Raw genomic sequence first — 14377 nt, 5'->3', positions numbered from 1 at the left:
AAGGGAGTAACTCCGGTCGCTTGCCACCCCGCCCGGTAAGGCCCGCGCGCCTCGGCGATCTCACCCGAGCTGCTTCTCTCAGCCAGCCAGCCGTTCCAGGATGGGGTACGCTGTCTTTTTTATCTCTGTTGTGGCTTTGGGCGCTTTCTGTATCGTTTCTACTCCCCTAGTAGGTGTCCTGGAGAAGAAACTAAGATCCGCACGTCTTACTAAGCCGCCATCTTCCAGGAAGTAGCATATCGTTACTTTTAAAGCTACATAGAAAAGGTATCACAGGTGGAGAGCTAAAGAATTAATAAAGAACTGTTAACACTCATGCACTCGACATCAGGTCTTACCTTTTGATTATCTTTGAGGTGACTTCATCTTTTTAATGGAATTCTTGAAAAAATCAGTAGCATCTTTTGGAAACAGAGAGACATTTATTGCTTCAAAAAATGGGGTAAGGAATGGAAAGAGTACTGTAGGGAAGAGAGAGAAAAAAAAAACTAAATCACAGTGAAAATGTGATTTTTCTAGGAAGATTATAATTCCCTACACTACTGAGTAGAGTCAAAGACACCAGGGTCCCAAAAAAGGAACCCCTCCATCTGGGCCCCCTGCTCAGGTTTCAGGTCATTGGCCCAGCAATTGTAGGTTCCCACATGGGCATTTATAGAGAATCAGGTAGATCTCTTCTGAGACTTATCGATAAGGGACTATTTTAGAAATCTCTAACTCAGTTGAATACTCTTGGAAATGGGCAATGATATTATTTCCACCAGTCCATAGATTCCATCTTCCAGTTTCTAATGAAAAACCCTCTTGTTTTCTTACCTCCTTGAGATTTCCACTGCTGAATGTTGGGGACAGCAATGTTTGCAAACTCTTCCAGTGTTCATCTTCAGAGAATGCCACAGCATATTTCATAATTCCCACTGGAACAAGGGACTAGAGTCCAAAACAAAAGACATTTTGTCCAACAGAAGTTTTAGGGAATTCTACAGTTGTGGAAAATTTCCTTAATAGGCATTCATGTATTGAAGAATTATTTTGTGACTGTCTATTTCATGTAGTCTCGATGTCCAAGTCTCCATAATTACTTATATAACCTTATAAAAAAGTGGCTTTTGCTTATATATAGCAATCTCCTTTTAAATGGATGTGCTCCACATTATAGGGAATCCTTCTTCCAGATAAACCGATGGGACTGTGGAGAGTAGAAAGTGCCTTGTGAAGTGAGCCGGATGACTGTGGCAAAGTGGAGGTGGCATGAGATCAGTTCTGATTTCATGCACCTCTGCAGCACTCCAGGGAGGAATGCGTTCTTATGGTGAGCTTAAAAAAATACCTGTGAATGCTTAAATGGTTAGGAATCCATTTGTTATTATGAAAAAAAAAAGAAGAAGAATCCCATGGAAGTCCTTTTACCTTACATTTCCCTTAAGGAGAGAAGGGAAAACAGAGATCATTTTATATACCAGACTAAATTGGCTTATCAATCCAAAACTGCTTGAAAACTTTCTTCCATCTTATAAAAGAATATTTTGACTAAAATGATTACCTTCAACACCCATTCATGATAAAAACCTGTACTAAACTAGGAGGATAGGGAAACTCCTCAACTTACTGAACGGCATCTACATACAAATCTATAGTTAGCATCAAATTGATGGTTAAAGACTGAATACTTTCCCCCATTACATTGGGAAGAAGGCAAGATGTCCACTCATCACTCCCCTCTACATCATACCAGAAGTCCTAGTTAAAAATAAATAAAAACTCACAGATTGGAAAGGAAGAAATAGAAACCTCCCTAATTTCAAATGACACAATTGTCAATATAGAAAATCTTACATCTCTAGGAATATACAAATGAAAAAATCAAAACCCAAACCTCCTACTCCTAATAAGTGGCTTCTGTAGTGTTACAAGATATAATATCAAGACACAAAATCAATGACATGTCCATAAAATAACAAGAAATGGATGAAACTGAAATTAAAAAATACAGTACCATTAATCACTCCAAAGAAAATGAAATATGTAGATATAAATCTATCAATATATATACAGGAAGTATGTAATATAAAGTACAAAATGCTGAGGAAAGGATTAAAAACAAGCCTACAGAAGTTGAAAGGCATACTGCATCATGGTTCAACATAGCTAAGCAACCAGTCATTCACCAAATTATCTAAAGGTTAATCCAATTTTTTTTTTTGGTGTGGGGGGTACATGGTCTGGGAATCAAACCCAGGTCTCCCACATAGAAGGTGAGCATACTACCACTGAACCAACTGTGCACTCTCCAATTCATTTGAAAGTCCCAGCAAAGACTTTTATAGACAGAGAGAAATTTACTATAAATTTGAATGGAAAGGCAAAAGATCTAGAATAGTGCAAAATCTCTGAAAAAGAAAAATTAAGTCACTCTACATGATAAGATTTACCACATAGCTACACTATTTAAGACATTCCCAGAGATCAATGGGACAGCACAGAGAATGAGAAACAGATCTTGCAAATATGCCCAAAATGTATGAAAATGGTGTAAGAGCAGTTCAATGGAGCAAGCACAGTCTTTCCAATAAAAAATGTCAAAACAATTGGACACTGTGCTGGTTTGAATCTATTATGTACCCCAGAAAAGCCATGTTTTAATCCTGATCCTATTTTGTGGGGGCAGCCATTTCTTTTAATCCTGATTCAATATTGTATGGTGGAAACTTCTGAATAGACTATCTCCATGGAGATGTGGCACACCCCATTGTAGGTGTGACCTTTTAATGAGATGAACTGGGACTCCAAACATTCCAGGTGGGTCTTGATTAGCTTACTGAAGTTCTTTAAAAGAGGAAACATTTTGGATAAAGCTTAGAAATGACAGAGATATTTGGAGATGCAGACACTTGGACAGTAGTTGCTTCAGAGATGACAGAGACATGGATGTATGGAGATTCTTAGAATGCCGACAGAGAACAGATGCCTACATATGTGCAGAGTTCAGCAGACATTGCCATTTGCTTCCCATGAGAACAGTCCAGAATCTGGAGAGGGCCACTGGAAGCCAAAAGATGATACTCAGCCCTGGAGAAGCACAGTGAAGAATCCCCAGGAACAGAGGCTAAAAGCAACAGAATCCAGAGGCAAACATGGCCTCCCAGCTGACAGAGGTGATCTAGATGGAATCAGCCTTTCTTGAGTGAAGGTATCCTCTTGTTTTAGACATTTTCATGGCGTGAATTTGGTCATTTTCATGGCCTTGGAACTATAAACTTATAACATAAAAAATTCCCTTTTTAAAAGCTGTTCAATTTCTGGTATTTTGCATTCCAGCAGTATTTAGTAAACTACTATAGACATCCACAGGCAAAAAAAATGAGCCTCATCTTAAACCTTATACCCTACGCTAAAATTAAGTCAAAATGAACCACAGGCTTAAGTAAAAAATGTAACACTCACTACAAAACTTTTAGGAAAGAAAATGGGAGAAAATCTTCAAGGCCTTGTGTTTGGCAGAAGAGTTTTCAGACTCAACAAGAAAAGCACAATCCATTAAGAAAAAAATGACAGCTTGGTCTATCAAATAAAGGCTATTTTCTCTAGCTCTATTTATAGGAAAAAAAAATTTACACCTGTGACTGAGAAAGATGTGGGGCTGGAAGAGTTCTGGGCCTTGATATGGTGCTGGTTACACACATGTACAGCTGTCAGAAAGTAGCATAGAGCTACACACACAAACACACACACACGTGTAAGTGTCTGCAATTGAAACTGCTGACAGCATCATAAGCTATGTGGATTTCCAGTGTCAAAGTCTTGGGTGGTCCTTGCAGTATCTGGCCCCGGGAGCTGTGACCATGGCCATCTGGGGGGGTGGCGGGGAGCTGGGGCTGCACCTACCCTCCGGTTGGTGAAGGTGGAGTAGCACTCTTTCACCAGGACCGTCTTGATCATGCTGGGATCCATGATGGCCACCACAGGCTGCCGGCCATCGTAAAACCTGTGCGGGAACAGAGCACTGATGAGCCGGGCCCGCAGCTGGGCCACCATGCCAGGCCACACATCCACCCAGCTCTGCAGCATCTGTCCCCTGAGCTGCACAAGGCTCAGATGTGTCCTTCCAGGTCACGTCAGCACGTGAGACACAACAACGTCCCGACTGCAGAGGCTGCCTGAGTCTTCACGCAGTGAGGAGCAGAGGGCTCTGGTAGGGTAAAGATATCCGCAGACAACCCAGCTGTCCCTGAGATCACGGTCACAAGTGACATTAGAACGTGGGTTAGGTCTAGGTGGGGGCCCCTAGGTACAGCCACTGGGTCATTTTCCGTAAATTTTTGTATGGTTAAAGTATTTCATAATCAAGAAGGACATTAGGAACATGAAAAACAAAGACAAGTAAATAAGACTAAAAAGTAATAATAATTACATAAGGACAGTTAAACTACTCAGTTGTTAAAAGTTATTTTAAATATGTCAAAACATGCAAAATGAATAGGAAAAAATAATGGATGAAAATGTGGAAATATTGACATAAATGTTAAAAAACACACAAATAGAAAAAGCCTTGGAATGTTGCAAAGTTCATACTGGAATTATAAATGATTTCTTTGTACTGCTTTCTAAAATGTTCTCAGTTAGTTACAATCATTTCAAGTATTAAAGCATTGAGGATAGAAAATTCTAATGAAATGATAATAGGTATAATGAATGGAGGAATGAAATGTGCCAGAACAAAAAGAGTTACCAAAAGTCACCTATATATTCTTTGACTTCACAGAGGCATTTTAAGTGGTTCTGTAATCACAGGTAAAAATTGGTGAGAAATGCTGCACTTAGTGCTGCACAGTTACAAAAATAGTCCAAGCTCAGAGGATTAATGTGTGTGTTGCACATGCTAGTGCTGGGCCATTGCATGAGATCTCGAGGGGAGACCTCGGTCTGTCATACCACCACACTGTCATGCTTCTTGCTTGGTCCCTCTTTCACCACGTTTTCCAAAATTACCCTGGTGAGGAAGGGACTAGAGCTGAAGGTAACAAAATTGACCAGTAGCTAAAGGTAGCTCCTGCTCACTTTTCCTCTCTGGACTGCCTAGACTGGTCACTTTATACTCATCATCTCAGTCCAGCCCACGTATTTCTTCAACCCTCTGTTCAATTCAAAAGTTTCCCAGATCCCAGATCCCCCAGGTGGAGACTTGCTGGGTGGGGCCCTATCATCTGCCTTTGTAACCACTTGTGCAGGGCATCCCGTGCCCACCCAAGCCTGAGAAACCTTTCTGAAGAGGAAACTGTCCCTGCTGGTGGAGCGAGTTCAGCAGGTGTGCACGATGTGTCAGTGCTGGGGATGTGAAGCTGGGCCAGTAGAGGCCCCCGGCTGTGGGTTTCTTTGACCCCAGCACATGGCCTTCAGGGACCGTGCTGTCAGCAGAGCCTCAGGTGCTGGGGTCCCCGAGGGCCTGAGGAGAGAAGACGGAGTGGTGGGAAGAGGCCCGGCCTTCTCCCACTGGCTCTTGCACCAAGGCCCAGCCATGATGGGGCCACTTCCTCACAGTACCCCAGGGAGTGGACATTGCTTGTGGCATGGGGAGGTCAGTTATCCCACTGGGCCCCACACACCCACTCGGCAGGCATGGGGGTGTGAGGAAATGCCTGCATGGACCGCTACTGAGAAGTCCAGGCTTGAAATTCAGGACAGTTCCCCACTTGGGTAGGAAGTAAAAAGCTGAGCATAATGGTTTCCCAATGGGCTTATCTCTATCCCACAGAGCTTCTTTCAAGGTACACATTAAATACTAAATTAAATAAAGGAATTTTGGTTTTTAATTAAAAGTGAATTCATTTGAGAAAGGGACAATAATATGTACTTGGTAGAAGGGGCTAAAATAATGCATTTCAATGCAATTAAAGAGGATCTAAGGACAAAGGAGTGAGAGTAATACCCATTTGGTTAGTCAATGAGGGGTCCCTGACAGACCAAATCCGGAGAAGGGGAGAACCCCCAGCCTTCTGGCCCAGTTCTTTCCAGGGGAAATGTGATGAATCTGGTGAATTCCAGCTAATTTCATTGGCATTTGGAGAGTTGTTACTCAGAGACATCTTAGAGGTAAGAAGAGAAGATACAGGAGATGTTGCATGGAGAACTTATAGTAACAGTTGAATTCTCTCCTAATACTGTAGGTAGCAAATGACTGAACCTCATCTCTGAGTAAGAAGTCACCCCTGCCTTTCTGAAGCCTTAGTTGTGCACGTGTTGTCTCTAAAGTCTGTAACCCTCAGAGTTGTGACCTCCACGGGCACAGGACAGCACTGAGGCCTAGAGGAGGGAGGGGCTCGTAGGGCAGGCACTCTCCTTCCCTCCTGACCAGTGCCCTTTTCACAGTCTCCTGAGGCTCTAGGAGTCAAGCAGGTCAGGAAGCCAAGCACACCTGTGACCGCTTGTTGTTCAGATTGAAATAAGGCCAAGGTGTGCTGCCAAGTGAGGAGAGACTGAGTGAATGACAAAGTGGGCTGAGCTTTCCCATTTTCCTTCTCAGCACGGACAAGAAGTGGAGGTGCCACCAGTGCACAGAGAAACAGCTGTAAAATGCTTACTCTGCACTTTTATTTCCGTATCTCAGAAAAGAACTTTCCCAGTCTACTTTGCAGCAGTCATGTTTTTCCTATGCAAAAGGGGCTTCCCAGAAAGATAGGGCCTGGGGTGCCCAGCTAAAGAGTTCATCTGGGAAGGGTGGAGACAAGATTTCTACTTTTTAGAGGAAGAAAAATATTAAGTAGGATGGTTGGGGGTAATTTGGGAACAGAAGACGTCAGGTGGGAGGCTTAGAGTCCGAGAAGCGAGTGTGAGGTCTGTGGGAAGGAAGCAAGAGCAGAGCAGCCTGGGCCAGGCCCTGTGGGCAGCCTCCTGGGGGGTCAGCCCCTCGCATGCTGGATGGGACTTCCCCAGGCTGCTCATGGGCTTGTCACGGAGTTTTCACCAAATCCAGGTCTTCAGCCCCTGTATCACATTATACATTACCTTCAGCTTGGCTTGAAATTTTTAATACGTTTGTCAGAGGCTCACCTTTTCACTGTTTTTTTTTTTAAATCAGTGATTATGTCTTGGTTGAGGATTAAATGACCCATGGCAGTGTAGAGTACCTGATGGTGAGAGACAGCTGTGATCATGCAGGGTTTCACCCACTCCTTGCTCAGCCTCCCTCACAGGGGCCTGCTCTGAAGGAAGGAAGGAAGTAAAGCCCAAAGCTCTTGATCAAGGCTTCCAATTCCCCACACATCTTGGGAAGCAGAATTTTGATGATTGTAGAGATAACCACAGGGAGGTGACAAATCTCGATAGAATTCAAGTGTGAGTGGTGAGGTGGTGAGGACCTGGGTAACCTAGTACCCAGAGGTTCAAGAATGTTACCCAGTAGGGAAGGATAGAAAAGCCATCCAGGGTTCAGGAGGCCAAAAGGAAGGTTTGAATCCAGCACCCAGAGCTTATGAGCTTCTCACCATCCCTGTTGGGTGATTCTCCTGGTCCTAAGGACCACCAGGCCTTCCTAGGAGCCAGCACCGAAGCAGTCATCATCTTTGTGACATTGAAGACATTTGAATACTAGTCCTTTGCTGACTCTACCAGGGCTGGGGTAGACAACCCTACAGTTGACACTAGGACCCAAGAGGTACCCTTGCCACCCTGCTGGGTGGGGCCTTCAGCACCATCTCCAGAAAATGTGGAAGCTCAGAAGGTCCGATGAAGGGCATTTGTTCTGATGGTAATAGTGGTCATTTGCAAACAAAAGAATCTAAAGACACTCACCTTGTAGTTAAGATAGACTATTTCCCAGAAAAGGCAGAGGAGTTGGCGCAGGAATTCTCAGCTTCTTAAAGTCCCAAATATCTAGGTCCCATGCCTATAAAATGACAAAGAAACCAGGTTACTGAACTCATGAGTCTGTCGTGGACACAGAGTCAAGTGCACTCAAGGTTAGGAGGTATCGTGTAGGCGAGTAATAAGAAGAATTCCACAGTTCACAGTTGCACTGTACCAACATCTCCTTTCCTAACCTCCTCTGTGAGACTCCCAAAGAGTAAACCTACTTAGGTAATAGCTGCTGAAAAATTCATGATGCCAATCCTGGAGGGAAGACTTGGCCAACGCTCCCAGAGTTGAGAGCTCCTGGGAGATTCATTTATGTCTGTTAGGAATTTGACTCTTCAAATATTGTGGGATTCTCATTCTAGGTAAAAAGGGAAAAATCTTCCTGTTCTGATGATGTGCTTTTGTGTAACTGCATTCAGCAGTTACAGGTGGTTACCAGGAACCTGTGATGAGGTAGTTCTTGCAGTGCACTCGACACTTTCATGCTTTTCCTCCACTCTGTGGCCCTTCCCCCAATTTAGCATCTGGTCTTTATAAATATGCCTTCAAAAGAGCCCTGGGAGCAGCCACGGTGTTCCCTATCTCTGTAGAATGACCAGGTTCAAGGTTTCCATTGATTTTTGGACATGAAAGTGCTGTTTTGTCTCAGCCAGGCTTCTGTTGTCAGAAAATAGGGTTGCCAAGTGCTATAGGGGAGGGTAATTGACCAATATTTTCCCTGAATTGATTCCATTAGAAGAAGCAACAGCTAAACAATGCATTTCCAGGCTGGGGCTCCCTGTGGTATCTGGTCCTCCTGACTGATGGTTTCAACCTGATAAGCTCAGGGCAGGCAACATCCCCTTCTCCCTGTGTTCACTCAGGAGGTGGTGAGTTTACTGCCCCTTGGTGTCCACCATCCTGAAAACCTAACGAGGGTAGGCCATCTTGCAACACATCTTTGGTATTCTGTGGCTCCCATAAGTGTGATGCTGGACCTTTGCAATTCTTTGCAGTCCAGTGTCACCAAAAGATGAGAGTGGAGAAAGGAGAGAGGTAGAAGAAGAGGTGGCTGCAGGCACTGAGAGAGCAGCTGTTAGGTCTACATGGTGAGCCCCATAGAGGTCAATTTTGGGAAATATGACTGAAAAGCATAAATGGTTCAACACTGCTACAGAAGTCTTTATCTAAAAGAGAGGGAGCCTTCCAAAGTCCAGGTAGTTTCTTCCTGGTAGCAAAGAAGTGTGATGCAACCTAAATGAAGACCCTATCAAATGTTCCAGATAACTGAGTTCAAACTTTGTTTCCTCTTCCCTGGCTACTAGACTTTGAGCATGAGTTGTAAGTGTTCTGTGCGAATCCTGTAGATCTTATGATATGTTATCAAATAGAACCTGAAACCCACATGAAGTAGTGAGTGCTTGGAGCACAAGTAGCTGCTCCTTGGTCAGGTCCCACTGGGGGTTTGGATGTGTCCCAAAACCTGCCGGTGGCCGTTTGGCCACTGACTGCCGGGCTGGGGTGACCTCGGTCATGTCCCCCAAGGTCTCTCCCTTACTGGGGCCACTTGCAAATTAGGTCAGCTCATTTCTGCTTCTGGATTTTCAGGACGACATAGTGGCACTCACAGGAGGCCCAGCCATGGAGCTCACCTTTCAGCAGCATTGCCCCCAAGAGGAATCTTGTCCTCGGTTTGAGCTCATGTGGGTGCAGGGGAAAGGCAGTGCTGGATGGGGTCCAGTGCTAAGCTTCTCTCCAGCAACCCTATTTTGGTCCAGCTGGTGGGACTAACAATCACCACCAAAACCCTTTTTATTGCTTTTAAACAGTGCCAGCACCCCGGGGCCTGCTCTCCTGCCCTGCATGCATGTTTCCAGGTACCTTTTGCTTCTGCTCCAACCAGGTGTTGGGGGCCACCTGGGAGGCTCAGCTGCTGGGGATGCCTCGGAAGCTCCCTGCATGAGACCCGGAGCCTCCTCCCATCTCCCTCCTCCCGCCTGGAGCCCTTCCCACCCACGCACCTGCAGGGAGGGAACAAACTGACCTGCGGTCAGGTGGGGGTGACTGTGTCTGTGCCGCCTACAGCAGGGTGCACTCTGGGCTCTGGACTCACGTTCCTCGCATGTGATGGACAAGCACAGGCGGGTCACACGCCTTACAGCACCAGCCACGTTGTCTCCACCCCACTCACCCTTCAGAAACACATGCTGGAAATGTTCATTTCCATAAAAATCTGGTATAATGTGCTGAAATTACAGCTTAACCATGAATTTCAGCATGTCCTATTCAGAGAGTATGCTGCCACAACACCTTACACCCTTTCCTTCAAAGACTTGAATGCAGGTTGACGGTTTCTGTTTTCCCCGCATGGTGATTTCCTTCTGGTAATGGATGTGGAAGTGAGACAAGATCAGGGGGGCATCAGGGATCCCCCAGGAACTCTCCCCCAGCCCCTCAGTGATGCCAGGAACCGCCCTGAGGAGGGGCCTCTGCTAAGTGCTGGGGGGAGTCCTTCTGTGGGGGAAAATCCTTACAACCCAAACCAGCTCCAGAGCCTTTCAGGGGGAAAATAAACCTCCAAACTGCACTCACCCTCCCAGGACTGGAGGGGAAAGGGGAAGAAAAGAGAAGGACTCAGGTCCCTGCCAGTGTCCTGGGTTTAAGGGTTCCCCATTTAGGTGTCAATTCCTGCCCAAGATGGGGGTAGGAGCAGATAGGAATCCCAGCTGGGCGCAGAGAAGAGGGAATTCCTAAAGTCACAGGTAGGCAGATTGTAAAGTCTCCCCTCCCCTATAAGGTCACAAAGGGCATTGACTCCAGAGAGTAACAGCAAATTTGTTATAACTCTGGTTCCCATCTCCATGATCACTCCCATAGCTCCTGCATGGATCTTCCAGAACAAAGGGTTCACTTCCTCTTGTCAGAGAAGATTGCAAGTCATGGCAGATTTTACGTCCAGGGTCTCCTGGAAAATAGAGCCACATGGGACCCTCCTGCTGTCTCCAGAGCAGATGAGGGCAGGAACCCACTCACACTGGGGAAGAGGAGAGTGTCTTAGGATGATTATTGATGACTGAATTAGCTCACATAAACCCCAAGTCTTTCTTCTTCTTTTTGGGAACAAAACCCCAATGGAAATTAAAACAGGTTCACCTTCTGGCCTATAGCACACTCGGCTGGGATGTTTTTACAACAAAGCTGCATGGGACCATCCCCCCACCCTATGCATCTCAGGGCCTGGTTCCACTGGCTGCCACCTCTACCAGCAGCCACGGGCTGGACTTTGCTTGGGAGGAAATAAGCCAGCCCTGTGTTGTAATCAAGGCAAGTGCTTGGCTTTACCAGGAAAAATGAGAGAAGACGTGTTGTGTCACTGAATTCTATACTAGGGATCACTGACATGAAAGACTCACTAAGAGTTGTGCTGAACATGGGAGGGGGGACAATCTGCGTATACATTTCCACTCTAGTCTTTCATGTATTGATGCAGCCATTGTGTACTTTTAAAGGTCAGCTCTAAGCACATGGGGTACACAAATGACTAAGACCCAGTCATTATTCAGAGATAAGAGGCAAACAGATCATATCATTTGGCCAAGGGAAAATAATTATACAGGCATAAGAAACACATTGCCTTATCAACATTCATTAACCTATTTTCTTTCCTGGGCTCCTCAACACTTGTCACAATTTAATCACAGAAAATATTCAGAAAGGCTCAGATCCTGGGATGAGTGGATGGGGTATCCCTCAACTCAGAGCTATGGGGAACACCACCAGGTTGATGCTTCCATTCTTTTATACCAGCAGACTCTCCGGTTCCTCTCCTGGGCAGCCTGCACTGATTGCCACTGGCTGCGCTCGTGTTCATGCTAACGGTAGGCACTGTTGCTCTGGAATGATTTGATACTAGACAAAAATTTTATAGGTTACAATCTTGAGTGTGCAAACAAACAATAGTTATTTGCTGTAACTCAGTCCTCAAACTTCAGACTTTCCAGCAGGGAAAAACTTCATTTTGCCAAATAGGGGTAACTAGGTGGTATGTAATTTGGATGGTGAATAGCCAACACCTCTGTGTCTCGAGGTGGGGGGAGGGCTGTAAGGAGAGGGTGGGCCGCAGACATCCTTGGCCCTCGGTTGGATGTGAGGAGGTGGGTGCTACACCCAGTATCCTGCTGTGGTGGTGGCTCTCTACCCTGCTGGACTGTGAAGCAGCTTCCAGACTCCTCCACAGGGTCCCCATGAACTGCCTGTCTCTCCCATGCTCTTGTCCTTCTAGAATATTCCCTCTTGGCACCCTGATAGGCCCCCCTCATCACCCCCACTCCTGGTACTGTCCTCTGGCACCCCTCTACCATGGTCGGAGGATTCTCCTCCAGAAAGCTCTGGAACACATCCTAGGAAAGCTGAAGCTGGTCTTCTCTGTTCCAGTGTCCCCCAAACCTTTAGGGAGTTTCAGTAATTCACCCCTACCTCATTACCCCTGGACTGTGGTATAAAAAAGGATGCTTTGAAGGGATACAGACTATGCAACAGGACTAGATACAGGAACTCAAAAATGGACAGCGCAATAATACCTAATTGTAAAGTAATCATGTTAAAATACTGAATGAAGCTGCATCTGAGCTATAGGGTTTTTTTTGTTTTTGTTTGCTTGTTGATTTGTTTGTTGTTGTTGTTTTTTACTATTATTACTACTTTTATTTCTTTTCTTTATATTAACATTTTATATCTTTTTCTGCTGTGTTGCTAGTTCCTCTAAACCGATGCAAATGTACTAAGAAACAATGATCATGCATCTATGTGATGATGTTAAGAATTACTGAGTGCATATGTAGAATGGTATGATTTCTAAATGTTGTGTTAATTTCTTTTTTTTTTTCTTTCCGTTAATAAAAAAATAAAAAAATAAATAAATTAATTAAAATTTCAAAAAAAAAAAGGATGCTTCATCCCCTCTCCCTGGAAATGGAAAGCTCGTTTGTACATCATGGGTTTTAAATACCCCTTTAGGAACCCAAAAGTTGAGCACTGGCTATTTCCCTCTCCCCCTGCATTCCTTCCATAAGGATGTGAATCCTCCCTGGGGAACGGATGCCTCTGACTACATTTGAAAGGCTCATGTTCTTGAAATTGGATGGATGGGCTTGTCTTTAGCATGTCCACATATTATATTTATGTCTCTGTCTGCAGTGTTGGGCCATCAGTTTCCCCAGGAAATGAGATTTCTCTACTGGAACTATCTTTGTCGAGTTCCCATGACTTTCTAAAAATGCCCAATCCCACAGACCAACAGGTGCTTCTCAATCCCTCTCTGATTTGTTCATCCATCCATTCATTTTGCAGAGCATCATATACTAGGCAACACACCATGCACTGAATATAAGGGATAAAGAAGTTAGACTCCTACCCACCCCTCGTAGCTCACTCTAATGAGGGACACACAGAAAGTAACTATACAAATAAACATAATGGGAACAGATACTAGGACATAAAAGAACCCTGAATTAGAAATGAAGGAGGTGCTACAAAGCCAAAGTATGCCAATACTTGAGCTCCTGACAGCACATGACAACCTGGATGCTTTGGGAGGTGTGATGACTGCAGGCCCCAGGGGGCTGAGGGGTGGACGTTAGCCTTGGGCATGCCTGGGCCCATCTCTACCTGTGCCTGTGAGGGAAAGTGACCCCAACAGACCCGAGAGAACCATGGTCGCCCCATCCCAAAATTATATGGTGCCTTAGGGAGTATCTGCCTCTCTCAGCCTTATGTGTCCTACTAGGATTTTCTAAGACCTCCAGCCACCTCCTTCTGCTATCTCCCATGTTGGTCTTTTTAAGTCCCCCAGTCCTACAGCTGGGCCAGGAACCACAAGCCTCTTGGACTTGATGATGAGAAAAGAAGGGACAGGATGGGCCTGGCATGAGGCCCGGGGCAGACCCTCTGTTCTCAATCCTAGGGTGGGACCTCGACCCACCCACAACACTGAGGCGGAATAGGATGTCACCCAAAGTAACTTCAGCCAGCATCCCACCCCAGGGCTGCCCGGCGCCCATCCCTCCACAGAGGCCAGACACAACATCCCATGGTGCATATTTCACAGCTGAGTACATGGAGGCACAGAAAGGGACGTGAGTCTTCCAAGGTCATGGCACGCTGATCATGAGCAGAGCCGGGGCCGAGTGTGAGCCCCAGATCTTCGGCACCCAAAGCCTCCGTGTGCTGACATTGGCCCAGCCTGCCACAGCCCTCAGATTCACAGAGGGAGCAGGGCTAGTGCCCCAGCCTTCTGGGTGGGGAGAGCTACTCCTGCCCCTGACTAGGGTGTGGGCAAGGCCTCGCAAGCCCCTCAGTAAGGCCTGGGCTGGGGGTGGGCCACCTGTGCTACCCCCTCCAGGGGCACCATGCAGGAAGCCCCCGTGCCCCAAAGGGTGACCACACCACGGACCTGATGGCAGAGGGGAGAGGCTACTCGCCTCCCCTCCACACAGCGTGCCCAATCCCTTCCAGTACAGCCCCAAGGCCTCGCCAGCCCCAGCAGTTC

General features: G+C 45.9%; 1 long non-coding RNA gene across 1 annotated transcript; it reads right to left on the bottom strand.

The window, feature by feature from the left end:
* Nucleotides 1–343: 343 nt before the first annotated feature.
* Nucleotides 344–7878, bottom strand: LOC143666905 (uncharacterized). Its single transcript, XR_013167773.1, has 3 exons — nucleotides 7789–7878; nucleotides 817–930; nucleotides 344–461 (listed from the first exon to the last, which is right to left on the bottom strand). It is a non-coding gene; the product is annotated as an uncharacterized LOC143666905 (long non-coding RNA).
* Nucleotides 7879–14377: the final 6499 nt, after the last annotated feature.

The sequence above is a fragment of the Tamandua tetradactyla genome, chromosome 23 (genome assembly GCF_023851605.1).
Source record: "Tamandua tetradactyla isolate mTamTet1 chromosome 23, mTamTet1.pri, whole genome shotgun sequence".
Taxonomy (NCBI): domain Eukaryota; kingdom Metazoa; phylum Chordata; class Mammalia; order Pilosa; family Myrmecophagidae; genus Tamandua; species Tamandua tetradactyla.
The sequence above is the reverse complement of the archived record's forward strand: the minus strand, read 5'-3'. Positions and strand labels throughout refer to the sequence as shown.